The 21,633-nt window shown below is 48.3% G+C and overlaps 1 protein-coding gene and 1 pseudogene across 2 annotated transcripts in view; both read left to right on the forward strand.

Annotated features, from left to right (window-relative positions):
- Window positions 1-21,633, forward strand: part of LOC147693493 (olfactory receptor 51E1-like) — a 237,600-nt gene that overhangs the window by 153,480 nt on the left and 62,487 nt on the right. The window lies entirely within an intron of this gene.
- LOC147693494 (claudin-7 pseudogene) lies at window positions 8,930-9,568 on the forward strand (annotated as a pseudogene).

The following is a 21,633-nucleotide window of genomic DNA, read 5'->3' on the forward strand; positions in this document are numbered from 1 at the left end:
GCCATTTACTCTCACCCTGGCCTTAGGGGAAGTGTACAGCAAGCAAATTTGATTTATGAACAACGGGCTAAATCCCATGCGCTCCAGTATAGTGAAAAGATATGACCATTCAAGAGAGTCAAAGGCTTTCGTGGCATCTAAAAATATCACTGCAGCTTGTACATCAGGATGTAAATAATGCAGCACCGAGAACACAGTTCTCAGGTTATGTGTGGTTGCACGGCCTGGTATGAAACCTGATTGGTCCGGGAGGGCCACCATTGGGAACAAAGGTTGAAGACGATCTGCTATTATTTTCGCATAGATTTTTACGTCTACATTGATTAGTGACAAGGGTCTGTATGAATCTAGGCACTGACTGTCTTTATCCGGCTTCAACAAAGTTATGATAAGGGCTTCCCTCATTGATTCAGGCAGTATACCCACCTCTAGAGCCTTTGCAAACACTGCATGCAGCCGTGGAGCAAGTTCATCTGCATATGTTTTATAGAATGCCGCCGTAAGACTATCTGGTCCCGGAGCTTTATTCAGCAGAAGGGCTTTAATTGTTTTGGCGATGTCCTGTACTGTCACAGGTTGGTCCATATATTTCCTATGTGCGTTATTAAACCATATAAGCGCTATGGACTCCAAAAATGACATAAGAGCGTCCTGCGGTACAGCATGTGTGGACTCATACAAGTTTGAGTAGTATGTAGTGAACGCTTGTAGTATCTCACTTTGTCCCACTGTCACAACCCCTGCAGAGTCAATGATTTTGTGTACATGTGCGGGTGGTGCAGAGATATTTATCATTCTAGCTAGGGTTCGACTGGGCCTGTCCCCTTCACCATATCTCCGAGCTTCAGCCTGCTTACCCAGGAATTTTAGCTCGCGCTGGGCCTCCTCCACGAAGTCTAGTAATTTAGCTTTTATCTGAGAGGCTAAGTCTGGTGTAGGGTCAGTGCAAAATAGTTGCTCAGGTGTTTTAAGCTCTCTCTCTATCTCAGCTATGGTATTTCTAATGGCCTTTAAAACCCCTGCCCTACGTGCTATACACTGCCCCCTTATGACCACTTTAAAGGCGTCCCACAAAACTGAATCAGTAGTAAAGGAGCCTGTATTGTTAGCAAAATAGTCTGTTATGTCCCGCCTTATTTCTTCAGTAAAGGCTGCATCTTGAAGTGCATGTGGCGGGAGGCGCCAAGTAAAAGCCCTAGTAGGGGCCCCCGGAATTTCTAACTCTAAGAGACAGGGAGCATGGTCTGAGAGGGAGCGGGCCTGAATCCCGACATCAACAGTCCAGGTGGCCACATCTTGGGATACCAGCCAAAAGTCCAATCTTGACCAGGCAGCGTGGTGTGCAGAAATGCATGTTCCCACTTTGGTGCATGTGTTGCGGGACCTCCATATATCAATCAGTGAGCCCTCACTAATTATGTCTCTCAATGCCTGGCTGGCGTGCGTATGTAATTGCCGGGACGCGCCCTTTCTATCCAAGGAATCATCTATGACCACATTGAAATCACCTCCCCAAATAACCGTGGGGCAGTCTAGAATCGTAATCTGCGCCCACACTTCCCTGAAGCACTCCGGATCGTCAACGTTCGGCCCATACACAGCAGCTAGTATCACACTCTTGCCAAGCAGGGTGCTGTGCAGCACCACATATCTGCCCTCTTTATCACTGATCCCTTTATGCTCCTTCCAGTCCATACCTCGACGTACAAGTATAGTTACATTCCTGGCATAATTAGAAAAAATAGCTGAGTATGCGGATCCCCACCTTGAATGCTTGAGCCTGGGTGAGCACGTGGAATTAATGTGCGTTTCTTGTAAGAAACAGACGTCTATGTTATGCCTGAGAAGATAGCTGTGCATCAATCTGGATTTCCTGCCATCATTTAAGCCTCGTATGTTCCATGTAAGAACTTTAGGCACACCCATTACCTGCTGTCTAAAATAGTGCAAATGTATACCAACTGACCCACATTAGAACATTGTATTCCTAAAAGAGCAGGTACATTCATGTAGTACTGACGACTTGCCAAACATTCCCATTCCCAATTCCTCCCCCCTCCCACACCAACCCCCCAATTAGGTTGTGTCAAGACCCCCCTAACACGCCAGAGGCATTAGAACAGTAGAGCTTTTGAATTGTGGGAGACACCCCTCGGAGGCCCGGCATCTCAAGTTTACACCACTGTTCACTATTGTAGGCTGTTAGAAGAACAAATTAACTCTCAGCTAAAAAGAATAAATGACAATTGGAATATCTCGCAGTGGCGATCAAAGAGAGAATCAATACACAGCCCATGATCTAGACAAGATTGGCAACCCATAGCACAGCAATAGGAGCAAATCAGCAAACTTAGTAGGACCACGACAGTAACATCAGTAGTAGGTGAACCATAACCAGAGATATCAACACATCAGGGCACTTAGACTTCTGTCATTGTCACTCATTTGGCCCCCGGCGTCGACCTCGGTTAGAGCTTTCCTTTTGGACCTGGGCTCACTTACATGTTTCGCAAACTTTAGAGCAGACCCTGCATCAAGGAAATGGTGCGTTGTACCTTCGTGCACGACCCTTAGTTTAGCAGGGTACATGAGGGAGTATGGGATTTCCGCTTGGAGCAACAGTCTTTTGGCAGGCAAAAACTCTTTGCGGACAGCCTGCACCAGCGGTGTGAAATCTGGATAAAAAGAGATGTTGTTCCCTTTGTGTGTTATCCTCCCTTTCTCCCTCGCCAAACGTAATATTAAGTCTCTATCCGTGTAGTTGAGGAGTTTCACTAGGATCGGTCTTGGCGGGGTCCCAACAGGCGGCTTTTTCCCCAATGTTCTGTGCGCCCGTTCCACAGTGAACACCGGAGAGAGGTTTGGGTCAAAAATGTCATGTAGCAGTTCCGTTATGAAGACCTCCATTTTCCCCATTGCTGTGGTCTCCGGAATACCTGTGACCTGAACATTACACCTCCGAGAGGGCGCTTCCAAGTCGTCCACCTTGGCGCACAGCGCTTCAATTTTCTTTTCCATGTTGGTTATGTGCGATTTGGTATCTTGCTGGAACTCACAGCACTCTGTGTGTCTATTTTCAAGGCTATTGAGGCTTGCTTCGTGCGTGGCAACCTGGGAATGCACATTGTCTAGCTGGGCAGTCACAGCATCTAATTTTGCTTCTATACTTTTGAGGCTTGAACGTACCTCGAGCATTAGCGCAGTAACATCCATTTCTTGAGGAATCTCTTGGGACGACCCCCCTGCAGCTATGGAGTCTTGCTCTGACTGTTTGGACTGCCTTTTCTGCTCAAACGTGAGCTTCGGTTGTCGGGGGTCGCCCTTCCCCATGGTTTAGTATCTGGATTAGGCGCTCCCTGCAGTAATTTGTGTAGAGGCGATTTATACTCCAGGTGTCCTTATGGCCTACGGAGTGTAGTGTGGGGTACTGCACGTCGCGAGTGGTTCAGGCAAGCCAGACACCCTCCCTTGCCCCTTGGTAATGGCGCCCTATGCACATGATGGTGCCAAACTGGAAAGCGTGTTTAATCAGTTCTGCTGCAGCAGGGTGGCCCGCGTTTTGCGTCGTGGCTTGGCAACAGAAGGGACAGGCTACCATGCATGGGAATCCTCCGAGGTCATGGGCCCACAGATTTTACCCCAACAGCAGCTAGCCACGACGAAGAGCAGGGCGCAGTCCCGACCGGGAACACGTGGTATGCAGCTGGGACCAGCGCGCTTTAGCTGCAGGAGATCAATTAGGCCCACCCGGTACAGAAATCATACCCAGATTAACAGGGCAAAGGCAGATACTGTCTGCAACATTAACATCAAGCCGCCATTGCTACCTCGATCGGGCACAGCCCACATAACCTCTGGTTTCCACGTGTGTGGCACAGGCAGCGGCGGTGCTCCGTGATATGGGACTGTAGTGTTAGAGTATTGCCCCTCCAAGTGGGTATAAGGCCATTAGCTTCCAAGTCGTTCATGCCCAGAATTAAGGTTACTCAGACCGGCCCCATTTGCGACAGTGTTCGTGGCGTTTTCACCCAATCCAAAATGGTGGTACCCCGCATTGCCGATTCACACAGCCAGTCAGAAAATGCAAAAAAAAGTCATGCGGGCTCGCAAAGAGGAATTATTTACGGGATGCATCCGCAGCCAGATCCGTGTCCTTACCCCACCTCCACTTGCATGTGCCCTGGGCCGTCTCCTGCTGTCTCGCCCCGCGATCAGCCAGGCCTACACAGCCGCGTCCTCGATTTGTGCCAGACGCCCGTGACGACCTCCAGCGCCGCCGGATCACAGCACGACCTCGTTGCGGTCCAGGCAGCCAGAGCGCGTCGATGTGGTTCCGTTTATGTTAGGACACCGAAGTTTTGGTCGATTATGCCCCAGGCCCTCCGAAGTCGTAACGTTTCGGTTCTGCGCATTTGTGAACAGAAACAGCTAGGATTTTGCAAGGATTTATAGTGCAGCCGGCGGAGCTCGCTAGTTAAGCGGCCATCTCGCTGCTCATTCGGCCACGCCCCCCCTGCTTTTACATTTTCAGTGGCAGTTATATGAACATTACCATCCGTTATATTTGTAGTCCTACCCATATTGCTACCCTGTACTAGCGGAGAACTCTGCACCACAGGGCGTCAGTCCACCATTTCCAATGGGCTAAACCGGTTTCTTTGGGAAAATAACGAGAATAGGGGAGTGTGCGGGTAAAACCCTTCCCAAGATGGAGTCTCCAATTTGTTTTTAAGCCTACAGTGCTGGAGTCTTCCACTCTGACCAGTTCTATTTTGAGTTATAGGGTAAAAGTATGATAGGTCTAAGGGGAAAATTTGGGCGTTCGACCAAATAGGCAACCCATTACAGATGTGCTTTACCGCACGGGGTTGCCTAAAATTAATGACCACACAATCACCCGGCAAGCTTTTAGGGCCAGAACCAATTCAGTCCATTCTTCTGACACACATAATTTCGCCTGAGGCGTTAGAAGGGGAGGGCCTGTGGGAGTTGAGCCATTGAATGCATTTATTCTTAAGATCGCTATGGCTCTCAGTTTTTCCCTGTGCTAAAGGAGAGACACCAGCAAGAACCACTACATATGTCAGAGATTCTGGGGGCAAATCAATAGAAGGTAGCTTCTTCAGTTGGTCACTGCTTAAACTTTTTTTACTGACAGGACGCTGTCGATCCAGAACACTTGTCCCGCCGACGCCTTCCCCAATCACTGCGCTATGCCTACCATCAGCTTTTTTCCCACCAGTGTGCAGCCACTGCTGGGTGTAGAATTTCAGTGGGGCTATTGTTACTAACTTGCCTATGCCTGGTCTGCTCTAATACATTTTCATTATCGGGAGCTTGCCTGGCGGCAGGATTTCCACCAGCCCCATTGGCTTGCTGTACAGTTTCAGGGCAGGGTGCACTCTCAGAGTCATTAGGGCCCGCTCTATTATCACTTTTTCCCGGTGCAAGCGCAGGTCTAGCCTTCCCTAGTCCAATGTTATTTAGTGTGGAAACTAATCTGTCCAACTTAGATGCAATTGGTCTGATGTGAGTGCCAATGATCTGTTCAATTTGTGCCTGGAAGTCGAGTAATAAGTGTGTAACCCAAAGAGGAGCTCCTACGGGGGAGAGCAGGGAGCTGGTTAGAACCGCTGCCGCATCAAGCGGTTGTATACTCTTTCTAGCTGATTTTTTTGGGGGGGGGGGGTATTTGATTCTTCTCCTTCTGGGACGTGGGTTCTGGTTTTTTCCTATCATATTTTGCGCTGGGCTTGTGGGAGCTACTGGGCTAGAATCATCCTTAGTGGCCACCTGGGCACATGGTAACTCTGCAAAAGATGATGTCAAAAAGAAGCTAGAGTCAGGGGGTTTTAAAGTAGCTTTGGAAACGACCCCTGTCTGTTGCTGCAGCGGAATGACTGGAGTGATTGACAACCGCCTCTCCATGTTCTCTATTGCTGTAGCAACAACCCCGATAGTTTTTTGCAGGATCTTATCTATGGCTGTTAAGCTAGGGAGGGGTTGTGCTGTAGCAGTCCGGTGCCTTGTCATCGGACGAGACACACAGGGTTGCTTTTTGTTCCCCTTTTCAGGCATTATAGTAGAATTTACTTAGGAATCAACAACATACAAGGAAACAGAAGAAATTGCGAAGTGTGAAAAGGGGCCCCTTGTCCCCAATACATTATATGACATTCAATGTTCAAGGTCCAATGTCAATTGGATGGATGTTAGGGGATTGGCCCGTCCCGTCCTCCTCCGTCCCCGGACGGCCACAGATGGCCCACCCTTTGCCCGGGCTTAGCCCGGCGCCGCCCGCGACGCGGGGGATGAGTCAATTTTTAAAGCGCCTCCTGGCGCGTTTCTCGTGGTGGCGGCGGCTTCCGGCCGAGTTGCAGGCTAGTACCTGTAGTCCTTGCTGCCCGAGTCCTCCCCCACACAGCGGCCGCAGGGAGATGGTGCTTGGTTGCGGCAGTAGGAGGAGAGCAGGGAACAGCGACCCAGGACAGCGTGCCCCAGAACAGAGAAAAAGCATGAGCTTCGGGCAAAGAAGACCCCCGCAGGCAGGTAGGGATTTCCGAAGTGTACAGATTGTGCTAACAGAGCCCCCTTTCCACCGGGGATGAGTCAGTTTTAAAAGCTCCTCCTGGCGCGTTTCTCGTGGTGGTGGAGGCTTCCGGCCGCGTTGCAGGCTGGTACCTGTAGTCCTTGCTGCCCGAGTCCTCCCACACACAGCGGCCTCAGAGAGATGGTGCTTGGTTGCGGCAGCGGGAGGAGAGCAGGGAACAGCGACCCAGGACAGCGTGCCCCAGAACGGAGAGAAAGCATGAGCTTCGGGCAAAGAAGACCCCCGCAGGCAGGTAGGGATTTCCGAAGTTTGCAGATTGTGCTAACAGAGCCCCCTTTCCACCGGGAATGAGTCCGTTTTTAAAGCGCCTCCTGGTGCGTTTCTCGTGGTGGCGGCGGCTTCCGGCCACGTTGCAGGCTGGTACCTGTAGTCCTTGCTGCCCGAGTCCTCCCACACACAGCGGCCGCAGAGAGATGGTGCTTGGTTTCGGCAGCGGGAGGAGAGCAGGGAACAGAGACCGAGGACAGCGTGCCCCAGAACAGACTAAAAGCACAAGCTTCGGTCAAAGAAGACCCCCGCAGGCAGGTAGGGATTTCCGAAGTTTGCAGATAGTACTAACAGGAATATCATCTGCGGCCGAAATATTTCAAAATGCGGTGAGGGAGATCTTATCAGACCTTCAAGGCGTCCTTAATGTAAGCGACGATATCTTGATTCACTCCAAAACAATTGAGGAACACCACCGTCGGCTTAGAGCTACCCTGCAGCGGTTGGCAGATTACGGCGTGACCCTTCATAAAGAAAAGTGCCAATTCTTTCATAAAACAATTGACTTCTTCGGATATGTGTTCAGCTCAGAAGGTGTCAAGGTAGACCCCAGGAAGTCCCAAGCTATTCAGCTTGCTCCTGCCCCGACCAGTGCGTCCGAAGTGAGAAGCTTCCTAGGGATGGCGACTTACTGTGCAAGATTCATCCCGAATCTAGCTACAATTGCAGAACCTTTGCGAAACCTCACAAAGATAGAAACCCCATGGCAATGGACATCCGATGAAGACAGAGCATTCAACCAAGTAAAATCGTCTCTGTTGGACAGTACCACGATGGTCTACTTTGATACTACTCGGCCCACGGAGATGCTGGTCGATGCCAGTCCAGTTGGTTTAGGGGCACTACTTACCCCAGAGACGGACCCAGGGACCTGGGTCCAGGTAGCATTTGCGAGCAAGGCACTCGCCGCAACAGAAGCTCGATATTCACAAATAGAGCGAGAAGCACTAGCCGTCAAATGGGCATGCAATAATTTTCACCTATATGTGAGCGGTAACCCTTTCCGAGTGGTGACAGACCACCAACCACTTCTGCCATTGTTCAAAGGGACGGCTCCTCACCCACCTCCCAGAATTGAAAGGTGGGCAATACAGTTGCAACATTATCAGATGGAGCTCATATACAGGCCTGGGGCAAAGAATCCTGCTGACTTACTTTCTCGCCACCCCGCACTAACAGCTGAATCAGATGTGGACCAGGAATCGAAGACCGAAGAATTTGTCAACATGGTCTCACAATGGTCGTGCCCTCGTGCGATGTTGATTGACATGATCAATAGACACAGATGTAGTCCTTAAACGAGTAGCCGGGGCACTGAAGAGCGGATCTTGGGAAGGTTTTCTCAAAAATGTCCAAGGATGGAATGAAGCCGACAGAACTCGCCTAGGACAGTTCTGGAGAGTTCATGATGAACTTAGTGCTGCAGACAATGGCATCATCCTGAGAGGATCACGGGTCATGATCACTGTTCCAAATAACCTGCGCGCCTGCGCGCGCGCCCATTAAAGGCACCCCAAGCGCGCAGTGCTCATTATTTAGCGCGCACATTCTGAGACTGTTCGTGCCGCCGCTTTTAACATGCGAGCGGCACGAAACCCCAGCATTTCTGTTCGCGTTCACGTGCGGCCCTTGCACTTGCTCAATTCCTTTCCTGCCAGTGCACCGCTGCGGGGCTGATTGAGGGCCATTGAGTTAGTATTCATATTAAATGCAGCGCACACGGAATGCAATTAATATGAATACTACCTCAATGGCCCTCAACCAGCCCGGCAGCGGTGCACTGTTAAGAAAAGAAAAACTGAGTTTCAAACACGTGTACTTTAGCACACGCGGTGTTTGACACTGTGATTTTCTTTTCTTAACAGTGAACAGATGTGGGGCTGATTGTGGGCCATTGAGTTAGTATTCAAATTAATTGCAGCCCGTGTGCGCTGCATTTAATATGAATACAGACTATGAAGAGAAAGGGAGGAGGCGCCGGTTGGACAGAGGCTCTGAGCGGAAGAGGGCGGCGGATCCGAGCTGGGGAAGAGAGGCCAGAGCGGGAGGGGAGGTGCTGCAGAGGCCAGGATCAATCATGGCGAACTCGGACTACAGATACTGGGCTTCGTGCTGGCGCTGCTGGGCTGGATCGGGCTGATCGTGTCCACAATCCTGCCCCAGTGGCAGATGAGCTCTTACTCCGGGGACAGCATCATCACGACCATCGCCGTCAACCAGGGGCTGTGGATGAGCTGTGCCATCCAGAGCACGGGCCAGATGCAGTGCAAGGTGTAAGACAGCATCCTGGTGCTGTCCGATTCTCTACAGGCCAAACGAGCGCTAATGGTGGTTTCATTGTGGTGTCCGCTGTGGGAAGAAGGCGCGCGTCGCCATGACCGGGGGCATCGTCTTCCTGCTGGGAGGTCTGGCTGCTCTGGTTGCATGTTCATGGTACAGCAACACGATTGTGCAGGACTTCTACAACCCCTTCACCCCGGTCAACACCAAATATGAGTTTGGATCTGCAATCTTCATTGGCTGGGCAGGGTCGTTGCTGGTGGCCCTCGGCGGTGCTCTGCTCACTTGCTCTTGCCCAAGGAAGTCTGGGTCCACAAGTACCCCAAATCGACGGCAGCGAAGGCACAAGTGCTTTTGCAATCCCTTGTGTCTCATAATACAGATGTTGCAGATGGTCATATGTTTGGATAATGCCTTCAGGATTGGGTGATATATTAATGAAAATGTGAGACATCAGCTAAACATGCATGTGTGCTCCATACAGTCCACGAGCATCAGTACATTAATAGATTAATAACGTGAAAATGCGTGTGACTATGAGGAAAATGTATCTGATTAAAAGCCCTGAAGTTACATTAGAGCTCACGGACAGAGGGATAGCCAAACATTAAGACTGCAAGAGAGAGGAGTGGGGAATAAAGGCACAAGTGTAAACATGAGAGAAGGATACATATAGAGACGAGATGTAATGAGAAACCTGTTAAGAAGACAGAGATGAGAAATAGAAAGGAAGAGATTCGAAAATATTAGAGTAGTATGAAGGCCTGAGGGAGAAATTAGATAAAAAGTGAAGGACCAAGAGACACGAGAGGATAGGAATTGACATGTCCTTCAAAGGAATATAGCGATTCTGAAGAATAGTTGGTGACAGCGAGCGACATCCAGAAATTAACTTTGAGGACAAGACGGAAAACCATGCTCCATTCCATTTGTAGGTTTGCCCCACTCTCTATAGTTCGGTCTCTTCTCCCCCCGTACTTGCTCCAGGACTAGGCATTTTGTTACAGGGCGAAGGAGGGCTCTGGTGTCTCCTTGCTGACTTCTCCCTCCAAATTGTGGCTCGTGAGTCCTTTATTTTGTGTGGGTCAAGCAGATTAATAAAGCATTTGCAATGCAGTAGGTCTCGTATATCCGAGAGTTTCAGCTATGAGCATTGTAAAATGACAATGCCTTTTATTTACTTTTTAAAAGTCAACACATAAATAAAAAGCATTGTCATTTACAATACCAGTAGCTCAAAATCGTAGTAAATGTGTGACCTATTGCATTGCAAATTCTTGTTATAATGTTTTTCCCATCCTGCTGGAGTCTTGCGGGAGTCAATGCGGCCCGTGTACTACTTTGTGGGCCTGAAAATGTTTCAGAATTTGGCCCCAGGGGGGGGCTCTCTGATATAAAATACTGTATATAATATCTGTTTTAATATTCAGAAATTTGCACACGTACAAGAAGTAATACTTTCAGAATGTCAGAGTTTTCTTTATGTGAAAGAAAGAGTATGCTGATATCTTGGAATAGCTGTGATGATGGGGCACGGAGGGCCTGGAACAATGTAGCCATGCATCACCCGAAGGTAATAAAATGCTCACTGCCCACATCCACGTGCATTTGGAGTTTATATGATTGCATAATATTGCTTGCTATTTCCAGTCCTTATAAATGAGGCGTGGTATATAAAGGGCTATACAAAAACACATTATTGTTCCTGCTATTATTATTAGCACACCAGAAGAGGTTGGGCATCAGAGAGAATTGTGGAACAGGTGACAATGAGACAGAAGCCAGGGCGGAGGCAGGCCGATTAGGGAATAAGTACCAAAAAGAGAACCAAGGGTGGAGGGTGAGGGTCGGACGAAGAGGAACTGCGCCATTGTGGGTAGTAGCTGAGCTCTGGTGGCATGGTGCCACCCCTCCCACAGTATGCCTCACAGCAGCTGGCAGGCCATAGATATCCACCAACACCAGCTCCTTGTGCGCCGACCAGTGACACTGTAACTCCTCTCTCTCGGCCTTCACTTCATGCGCCACCCACCGCCCTAGCCAACCATAGGCGGGGATTTCACATCCCTGCTGCGGCAACAGCTGTTGTTTCAAAGGAGGCGACAAAGGAGAGCATCCGCAGCTATACCGAATATGCATGAGCAACATTTCAGCGCCGGTGCACGACCAGAAATTAAGGGACCCAGAAAGACGTAACCACACCGACGTATAAAAGCAGCGAAGCAACAGCCGGACAAAATGATAGCTGCCTCGAAAGAAAACCAAAGTATGAACGCACTTCTAGATGACTAGATGACATAGCCTCATTCCATAACCATGGTTAACGTCACTCAGCAGATTTAAACAAGCATAAGCCTCTGTGTATCCAAATTGCAAATCTGCCTTAAGACCCTTAACGTGGCGCCGTGTGTGTGTGAAAAAGCACAGTATTTTCAGTTTTTTAATAAACGTTTGGAGGGATATTTGGCGCTGCACACACGCGCGGTCTGGTTTCTGGCGCACATAGCCATGGCTGCAGCGCACAGAGACCCTAAACTGCCGCACACAGAGGAAAAAAATTTGAGGGAACATTGGTCGTGATACCAAAGGACTTACAGGAACAGGCCACGATCCTCGCACATGAAGGCCACCAAGGCACCGGGAGGATGAAATCAAGGATGAGGGAAAAGGTGTGGTTCCCTAACTTAGAAGAAAGTGTCGACACAGTAGTTCGCAACTGCAGAGCCTGCCAACTCACCAGCAACTCTGAAGCCCCAGCTCCAATAATTACAGAAGATTCAGCTCCGTCGACGTGGTCATGGCTCAGCCTTGACTTCGGAAGATTCCCTGATGGAAGAATCACTGTGGTCCTAGTTGATAGTTACACCAAGTATCCCATAGTGGAAGTGGCACCGTCCACAAGCTTTGCAAACATCCAACCAATCCTGAACAAGCCATTTGCTCTATTCGGCCTGCCTCACGTCATCAAGACAGACAACGGGCCTCCATTCCAAGGCAGCTACTTCAAAGACTTTCTGAAACAACTCGGAATCAAACACCATCGGATTACTCTGCAATGGCCACAAGCCAACGGAGCAGTTGAGCGGTTTATGCACACCATCAACAAAGTTCTGCGCATAGCAACAGCTGAGGAGAAGGACCCTGAAGTAGCTCTCCAACACTTCTTGAGAGAATACAGAAGCACACCACATTGCACAACGCAACGATCCCCCTGGTCACTCATGCTGACAGGCACTCGGCGTGACCTGCTGCCCATGGCGAACAACTGGAGTCCTGAACCATACAACCAGGCAGACACGCAAGAAAGAAGATGCAATACCAACGACAAGGTCAGTTGGCGACGGAGGGCGCAAACCCGGTTGCTGATCCCAGTGAGTTTGTGTTAATACGGACCCGGCGGCCTGGCAGAAAGTTCCGTACCCCGTATGAATCTTGCCATGGGTCTTGAAGTCAACGAAGGGAACGACCATCACCGTGGAACGAGATGAGGAAGAGATAACGAGAAACATATCCTGGTTCAAACAGGTCCCGCCATTGACCAGAACACTTCAAGCCACCGAAATGTCACCGAGTGTGGAACTTCAGATGGACACTTCTGGAGATAATCCTAGTGACACACCAGCAGCAAGTCCCACAAGACCATCGCCATCTAGGATTGCCAGCCCCGACTGTGTGACGAGTGACCGACAGCTGTTGAACCATGGACAAGATCAGGAAGTCCGCCAGCATCCATATAATCTTAGGCCGAATCCTCGGCCCAACCAGAGACTCGCAGATTTCGCATGTTAAAGTATTTCTTTATTTTGTTAAAGGACCAATTTGAGATGGGATGTAACGGTCTAGTGGTTATGTCTTAGCGGGGCAGAGCCCCGGAAACACCACCCAACACTGTAGCACTCTCTGGCCAGGCGTGGCCAGAGGGCTCAAATAAAGGGACCGGAGTCGCTCAAGACTTCCGGTCCATACAGCAAACTAGAGTGTAGTCGTTATTGGCCAAGCGTTACCTGAAGCCCTAGCTGTTGACCCCCACAGCGTACCAGCAGTGTGCTCGCCCATTACACACTACACAAGGACACATTCATGTTTTTGGTAGGCACCAGGAGATTAAGTGATTTGCCAAGAATCAGGATGTCAAGTCGACCCCGAGGGTCGCACTTACTCAACATCATGTAATTAAGACCAGATGCTGTTCGCATCGCCTGCGATAGTGTTATTTTTGTTTTCGATAAATAATACATCAAAACCACTGCCAATACTGAAGATTATTTTTCATCCCTTCCACCAATCACACGTGACACTCAAAATCAATATTATTTATTGTTAGAGTGTTACTTCTTATGTTTTCATTTTATTTTTTGTTGAAGGCAGAAACAATTCATGTGATTATTTGCATGAATGTCTTACATTTTTTTTTCGAAGCGCTCTCTTGCTGCCAAAATAGGCAAGAATGCATTTTGCTCTAAAAAAGTAAATTACAATGCCACACTGGTATTTTGCATAATGTGCATTTGCCCACGTAACGTCGGGTTTCTTCACTGGGAAAATATTTATCCCGTTAAGAAAATTCTTTTACACTCCTGGGAATTCCGGGGGAGGGGGGCGTTGTTCTGTCTCTGCCCCCGGCCCTACAGCTCCCTTCGCGCTTTCCTTGTATGTGTGCTTGCGGGGTTGCAACCTACCTTTAAAACGTTTGTGATACGATATCCCCTTTTGAAACACAGAACACTGCACGTTTTGGGTGTTTGCCGCATCTCGCAGGGCATCTTTGTGTAATACGAAGCTCCCCTTTCATTCACCCCTAACCCTTGAATTTGTGGCGGTGCGAGCCCCACCCCTCCTGCAGACGTCTCGTCTCGCTGTTGTTTTAAGTCTTCACTAATCCGGGCTTAGGTGACATTTCGAAAGGCAAATGGCTTTTGTTTGTGAACGTTTGTTTGTTGGGGTTTACCCACTGCCCAGCATAGGCGTCAGAGCGCTGTAGAGAGCATAGTGCGCGTAATAGAGCGAAGGCGAAAATCATAACTAGACAAAACAATAAAGGGTCTGGTGGCCTAACGGCTAGAGCGGCTGGTCTTGAAGCTGGATAACCAGCTCAAGCATCCGTTGATTCTGGGCAAATCACTCGTGCCTAAAAAACAGACTTGTTCGTGTGTAATGCAACCGGTGCGCTCCGGTTCCTTCGGGTTGAGTTCACTTCGTGCTATATAAAACTGCCCACAAAGAAAAAGATTTACAAGAGTTCAGGGCGTGACGGGGAGTGCACAGGGGTGGGCAGAAAGTTTTCTTAAACGGGTATTTCTGTGTATGCACTCTCTTTTAAAACGAATTGCTGTCCAGTGCGCTAGTGGCGTTCACCTGCAGGGAAGAAGACTACAACTCCCACAAAGCAATTGTTTTGACTGAATTGTATGCCTTACTGACATTCAGTCCCATGTGTGCGTGATGTCGTGTGCAGAACCTTTGGACCACTTTCAGCAAGTGCTAGCTTTAAGGTAATAGAGCTTGCATCTTCATTTTGTTTCTTCATCATATCAAGTGGACCACACATGTGTTCGTATTTTTGCGGCTTGCTTTAAATCACGACTAACGTACAATGTTTGGCCAACTTAACTGATAGCTGTGCGTGTGAGAGTCCGGTGCAGATTTAGAGAGTTGGGGAGGGTGTATGTATTTTTATGTATTTATTTATGCGTTTTTATATAGCGCGAACTTTACCCGAAGGCGTCAGAGCGCTTCACAATAGGAACAGAAAATTACAAGTGAACAAATTACAAAAGCAGACAATAAGTTACATGTGGTAAAAGTGCCAATTGTTAGCAAAACAAAATACATGATGTAGTAAACAGTGCTTTACAGGAGGAAAGAGTGGCAAGTGTGCAGGTTACAAGAGATGGGGGCATCACAGAAGGTGATGAGTTCGCAACACAAACGTGGATAATTTAATTTTCCGATTAGAGTTTCAATGAGGTGAGTTATCAAACAAAGGGGAAAAGTTGCCAAAATATCACCGGGGATGGGCAGTTAATAAGAAATCTCCAACCACACATCACGTCCTCCCCTGGACGCTTCTGTCCCCAGCAGGGCTCCAATCTTCACACGCTTTCTTCTGTTTTCACTCTGAGTCATTGTGCTCGAGCCGAGGGGAGGGGAAGCCCTGTTTGAGGAGGGGTCTGCGCGAGGCTGTCGGTAGGGGGGGAGGGGGCATCCTTTAATAAGTAATCTACCGACAGGAATTCTCTGTGCACTTGGCATGCCTTCTTTTCGTGCAGGTAAGCTGAAGAGTTAGGGGAAAAAAAACATTCAGGGAATTAAATGCATCCTTTAAATGTAATTAACACGGAGTAACTTTTAAGATGATCACATTAAAATAAAAAAGCCAGTTTGGCCTCAAAAAACCTTACAGTCTCCTGTCGTGAGTTGGTAACTCAGTCAGTGGCGTGCGCCCGCGGCGCTGCCCTTGAGCATGCCAGCAGATAAGACCCCTCCGTGCCCTGGGCGTGAAGGGCCGGCAGCCCGGGCAAGTCTTCAAGGGTAGCCCGACTAATGACGTAATAGATCACAGCACCGCTGACCTGCAGCTCAAGGGGGTTGCGCAACTTCCTTTCCCCAGCCTAGGCACCTCCCTTCACCAGCCTGGGTGCCTCGGTTCACCAGCCGGAGCGCATCCCTTCACCTCCAGACATCTGCTGGGCACCTCTGGACACCAGTCTGAGCCCCTCGTCTTCAGCTTGGCACAGGGTGCCAACACTCCCGGCTCCAAGGAGGGTATGCCCTGATGCAGGTTGGGAGGGCCCCCTGCGCTCCGTCCATCAGCGGGAAAGACCACGCGCAGGGGGAGTTGAAAATCCGCAAACTGTGCGGCAACCCGACAGCATCCCTTGACAGGTAAAGCCTTTTCTTCTTCTTTTTTTGTTATTGCATTCATGATGAAAGTCATACAACTGACAGCGTGTAAAATATTACAAAAAGAATAACGATGCATTTTGTTGTAAGTTTGTTAATAAATGTATGCGGTTCTTTAAGAAAGTCAGCATTATGCGGCGTAATGCGAGACCTTGTGTGACAACCTTACTTTATTCCTTGTTATTCCTTTGTCCTGTTTTCTCTTGGTAACACTGCCTGGGAAAAGATTTCACCTCTTTGGTACCAGTGTAAGAGCCATGTGTAGCAATAGCACGTGAAAGGGGGCAGTCAACTTTTGCGAAGGAGCTTCCTCTGCGTGGCAACACGTCTTGACGTTTCTAGTAACTTTTGATATTTTGTTAAATTAAAATCTGAAGCCTATGCAGCAGTTGATGAGTTATGTGGCAAATTCAACATATTCATTATTATATGGAAAACGCTGTACACTCATTATCTTGAAGATTCAGTGGCACTGTATGTACAATGTGTTTACACCGTTGTGTAAAGAACACTGTTTGGTTTTGTTTGGTTGCATTTCTAAAAACAAAGTCGGCTTTGGAAAAACAACAGGATCCGTTTCACTGGCTTGAAGCACAGAGTTTATAACTTCCCCTAGGTCACGTTGAACACCTCCAACTATTCATAGCTTTTAGCCAACAGGAGCGCTTTTCATGCTGAGATGTGTGGCTTATGAAAAGCTAAACTACACCTCCCAGAATGCAACCTAATGATTCATTGAGGACCAGATTAAAGCCCCACAGATGAGGCTTGGGAACCTTCCTGTATTGAGAAGTGTGATACTGCTTGGGCTGAGAGCACAGGCATGGCACTGCTGTGAGAGATCTTGCTTTTGTGTAGTGCTGGTGGACTGAGTCTAGCCGCTAAGGTCCAGGACAGCTTTGAAGATGACGTCTCTATGCATAAGTGTTTCATCCAATCCTGCTTTGCCTTTGCATTCTCTGGTTAAAAGTTGCGTTACTCTCATTAAAGGAACTAAGGGGCATATGTACAAGCCCCTATCGCAACTACAACGTCACTTTTACAGACGTCGTGGTGCCGATAGAGGTTGCACCTGATGTACAAGGCAGCGTTATGCCACTTGACGTGGCTTTGTACATAAGGCCCTCTTTCACACCATGGTTAGGGTGAAAGGAGCGTGCAGTGGGTGTTGCGATGGGCGTTCCACCGCAGCCCCCTATGTAGAAGGTTGGCGTACATAGGAGGCAGTGCTAAAATTAAGACCAGGAAATCCCTGGTCCTAAGTTAGTGAAACAAGTAGAAATGCATTATTTCTCCTCGTTTTTGCTTTTTCCAAGTGTGCTGCACAAGGCAGCACACATGGAAAAAGCGAAATGCCATGGTTTGTGTATGTATAGGAAGGTGTCCCTTCCTGTACATTAACAAACCTTTGGAAAAAATGCAATTTTGTCACTTTCATGTGTGCTGCATGAAGCAGCACACATGAATGTGACGGAATGGCATTTTAGGATTGTTTATTTGCAGGAAGGGACACCTTCCTACACATAAACAATCCTCCCCTGCACACAGACACCCTTGCGCCTGCGTTGGCGCTAAGTTGCTAAACTTAGCACCATCGCAGGTGAAAACGCCAGGCTGCAGCACATTCCTGTAAATATGGTGCAGCCGTGCATTTCAGAAGTGGTAGAGTGCTACTTCCTTGTACATATCCCCCTATGAGCATTATCTCCTCGTCCATCTTCCTTGTCCCTGTCCTTACTGGATGAGATGTATCCTCTCCAGCAACAGAATATGAACTACGCCAACAGAAAACATATATGCTAGTAAAATAAACATAAACAAGAAATATGGCACGCTTCCTCTTGCCTTTTTTTCTGGATTTAAAATGGTTTCTATCATCATTGTTAAGTCCTTGTTAAATATTTTTTCATGAATATTTCAGTTTTGAGATTTGTTGAGTAAGCTCATGCACAATTGGCTCACCCTGTGGGGTCATACACCTAGTAGAGGGCTTGGCCGTTTTCTAACTGCTTGCCCAGGGGCAGTAACGCATTAGCTGTCTGCTCTGTTAGCCACGCGTGAGGCTTCGACTTTGTGAACCGGACTCTTGTCTTCTTGTGAGGCGATGTGCTTACCAGAGCTGCAGGGGAGCAAGATTGGCCATTGCGTTGCCTGTCCTTCATTTATTTCTCCATCTTCCCCTCCTTATTGTATTCTAGAATTGTTATCAGTTGTGTATTGTGTGCGCATGCCATAAGCTTTTTTTTTTTTTTACTTTTAATCTATGGCCCGTGACTGTGTTCTTGTCCAGTGTGTTCAGAATGCTTCTGCAAGGCAATTGCAGAATGGAAGACACCATACGAGGAAGCACTCCTGTGGGCTCCTTTTATACTTCAAATAAACTAGGAAGTTATAAGTAAATATTTGTTTGAAAGTGGGTTCTTAGTAGTGGTAAATATATATCTACCACTGGCAATAAGGCTACTAATAAAATATAGGGCTCAGTACAGGTCTTGGAAAATTATTCCCAACTCTTAGTGGCTTGGCTGCGAGCAGGAACGCTTAACTTCAAAGACAGGTATGTAAAGAATGTGGCAGCCTGGATGAAGGACAGCTGCCTGAAGCCCAACTCAGAGAAGACAGAGGTCCTCATCCTCGGCCCGCACCTCTACCTGTGACAACACCTGGTAGCCCTCAGGAGCCCACCCACCACTATGGATCACGCTCGAAACCTCGGCATCATTCTTGACTCCTCCCTATCCATGAACCGCCAGATCAACGCCGTTGCCTCCACCAGTTTCAACTACCTTCGCATCCTTCATAAGACCTTCAAGTGGATTCCCGACCACTGCAGAAGGACCGTCATCCACGCACTCATTACCAGCAGACTGGACTACGGCAATGCCCTATACGCCAAAATCAACAAAACTCTTATGCACAGACTCATGACCATTCAGAATGCTGCATCCAGACTCGTCCTCGGTACTCCGCGCCATGAGCACATGACTCAACACCTACGAGACCTCCACTGGCTCCCCGTCGAGAAGAGGGTCACCTTCAAACTCCTCACCCACGCCTACAAATCCCTCCACAACATAGAACCCAAATTCCTCAACAAGAGAGTATGCTTCCACGTACCCAGCAGAAACGTCTGCTCCACTGACCTCGCCCTAGCAGAGGTCCCCAGCATCCACAGGAACCGAACCGGCGGGAGAGCTTTTTCCCACATCGCAGCCAAAACCTGGAACAAGCTCCCTTCAGACCTGGCTTTTCGAATGATCCGGTGCTGCCCCCCCTACAGCACTTTGAGACCCTCATGGGTGAGTAGCACGCTATATAAACGTCTGATTGATTGATTGATAAAGCATTTAAAAACAACAATTCAGTTAATAATTAAGACTCAACTCGCAATAAAAATCCAGCACCAATTTATAAAAATAGGAAATATGTTTATCTTTAAAATTACACCAAAACTAAAAAAATCCAATGTAGGGAACTGGAGATATGAATTTTTCAATATTTAGCACTATGTAGCTCATAGAAACCTTTAGTGCCTGTTGGAAAATCTGGTCATGCCAGACCGGTACAAAGTCAAGGTTTCAGACCAACTGCGATGGAGCCCTGCGTGACTACACCTTGCGGTAGGTCTTGGTCAAAGTATTTACCTTCTGATTTGGAAACTTTTCTGGAGCTTTTCTTTCCGGGGTCCTTTGAAGCTCTCAGCGAGTCTGGATTCCGTGAAGGTTCACCGGCTTGCCTTGCGACGAGCTCCCAATCAAACTTGTGGAAGTCAGACCTCCGTAGCTTTCCAGCGGGACATACCAGGGTTCCAGGCCGGCTTGTGGTTGAAGGTGGGCGGCTTGATTCTTGCGGTTGGTCCCGGTCACCTCTCCTTCGTTCAGAAGTAGAAACATTTACAGAGCTTTTTCTTCAGGGGTCCCTCGCTGCTCTTCACCAGCCCGGCTCCAGTGATGGTTCACCGGCTTGGATTTCAGCCATCTTCCTGTCAAATGCTGGAAGTTGGACCTCCGGAGCTTTTAAGCGGGACGAACCTTGACAGCAAGCCGGCTCACGGTTGAGGGTCGCTGGTTTGGCTGGCCAAGTCGAGTCGGTCCTCTTATGGAGCTTTTTTCAAAAGTTGCTCCAATCTTCTGGACCTTCTTACTGAGGGTCCGAATGTGTCCACAACTTAACTCCAAGGGTCTGGATGCTTCAAGATGGCCCTTGAAAGTTTGGGACTTAAGTTCCCACACTCCACTTGGACAAAACCCTTACAAATCCACTGGTAGTACTCTAGGCTAAGGATTCTTGGGGTGATGTTTCAGGTGAGCTCTGTTAACCTGTAGCTTGCAGGGAGTTCACTCTTTAGTCCTTTTGAAGCAAGGCAAACCACAGGTCTGTAGTTCTAGATTGGGCAGCAGGCGCAGTCTCCAGTGTGCAGGGCCTGTGTGGTGCAAATCAAACTCCTCAGCATGGATCCTTCTTCTTCCTTGAGTTTCAAGCAGCAGGTCTGAGGGGCTCTGCCCCTCGCAGATACTTATTCCAAGTTCTCATGGGAAAGCAGGAGGACACTCCTGTCCAAGGTGGTGCAGAGCAATACCCCAGGGTATGACCACATCCTCCAAAGTGTGGCACTATATTCTCCCAGAGAGGACCAGTTTTCCAAATTTCTTCATGGCTGATTTTCTAGCAGGGAGAGAAGAGCTGGCTGAACACACCGCCAGGTTGGTTAATCTCAAAAGTCTCTCCACCTTGCATCTGCTCATTCCTTCCTTAATCCTACCATCTGGTTGGGTTCAAAGAGTAGAAGTGTAAATGAAAATGGTTTATCAAGCCTGTCTCCTCCTTCCACTGAAGAATATTGTTTATGACCCCTCCCCTAGCTCTGGCATTTCTATGTAGCAGAACCCTGCACTCCCAGAAGAGATAGATAACTCAAGGGGCTATTTATCACCTCATCAAATGAGCCTAGCTAATACACTTAACTCTGACCAAGCTGGGCAGACCACTGGAAGGCGGAATTTTGACTTGCAGACATGAAAGTCTTATAACCTCTTGTCTGTACACTTTAGGGGAAATTCAACAATACCATTTTGTTGGATTTATCAATATCATTCTAGGAAGTCCATGTGCATTTCCTCAGGGCTTCTTTTTGCTCAGGAGAGTGCCAACGGATTTCACCAGGCGTCCCGCTTGGAAGAGATTTGCACAGTGGCAGACCAGTGTCTCGCGATCTTAACGATTGAGCGTCCTTTGAACTGGATGCCATGCTGCTACAGCATGTCATGTGATCACTTTTGCTACGTCTACATGCATGGCGGCCATCTTGGATTGGATTATTTCAAATTCTTTGGAATTATAACAGACGCATTTTGTTATTTAAAGAAAGAAGATGCTTGTGAGTCCAAAAGTTTACAAGCTCATTCAACAATCATTACAAGTTGCCCTGGTGTTGCTGTACAGTGTATCAGTGCCTCATTTCTACAAGGATATTTATTTATCGCTGTGGCATTGCTCTGTCTATGTGGTAGGTTCATTGACTGTTTCCATTTATCTTGACTTAAGTGGTGCTAATTCTTAATCTGGCTTCTTCT

Source organism: Lissotriton vulgaris, chromosome 8, assembly GCF_964263255.1.
Source record: "Lissotriton vulgaris chromosome 8, aLisVul1.2, whole genome shotgun sequence".
NCBI classification, from domain to species: domain Eukaryota; kingdom Metazoa; phylum Chordata; class Amphibia; order Caudata; family Salamandridae; genus Lissotriton; species Lissotriton vulgaris.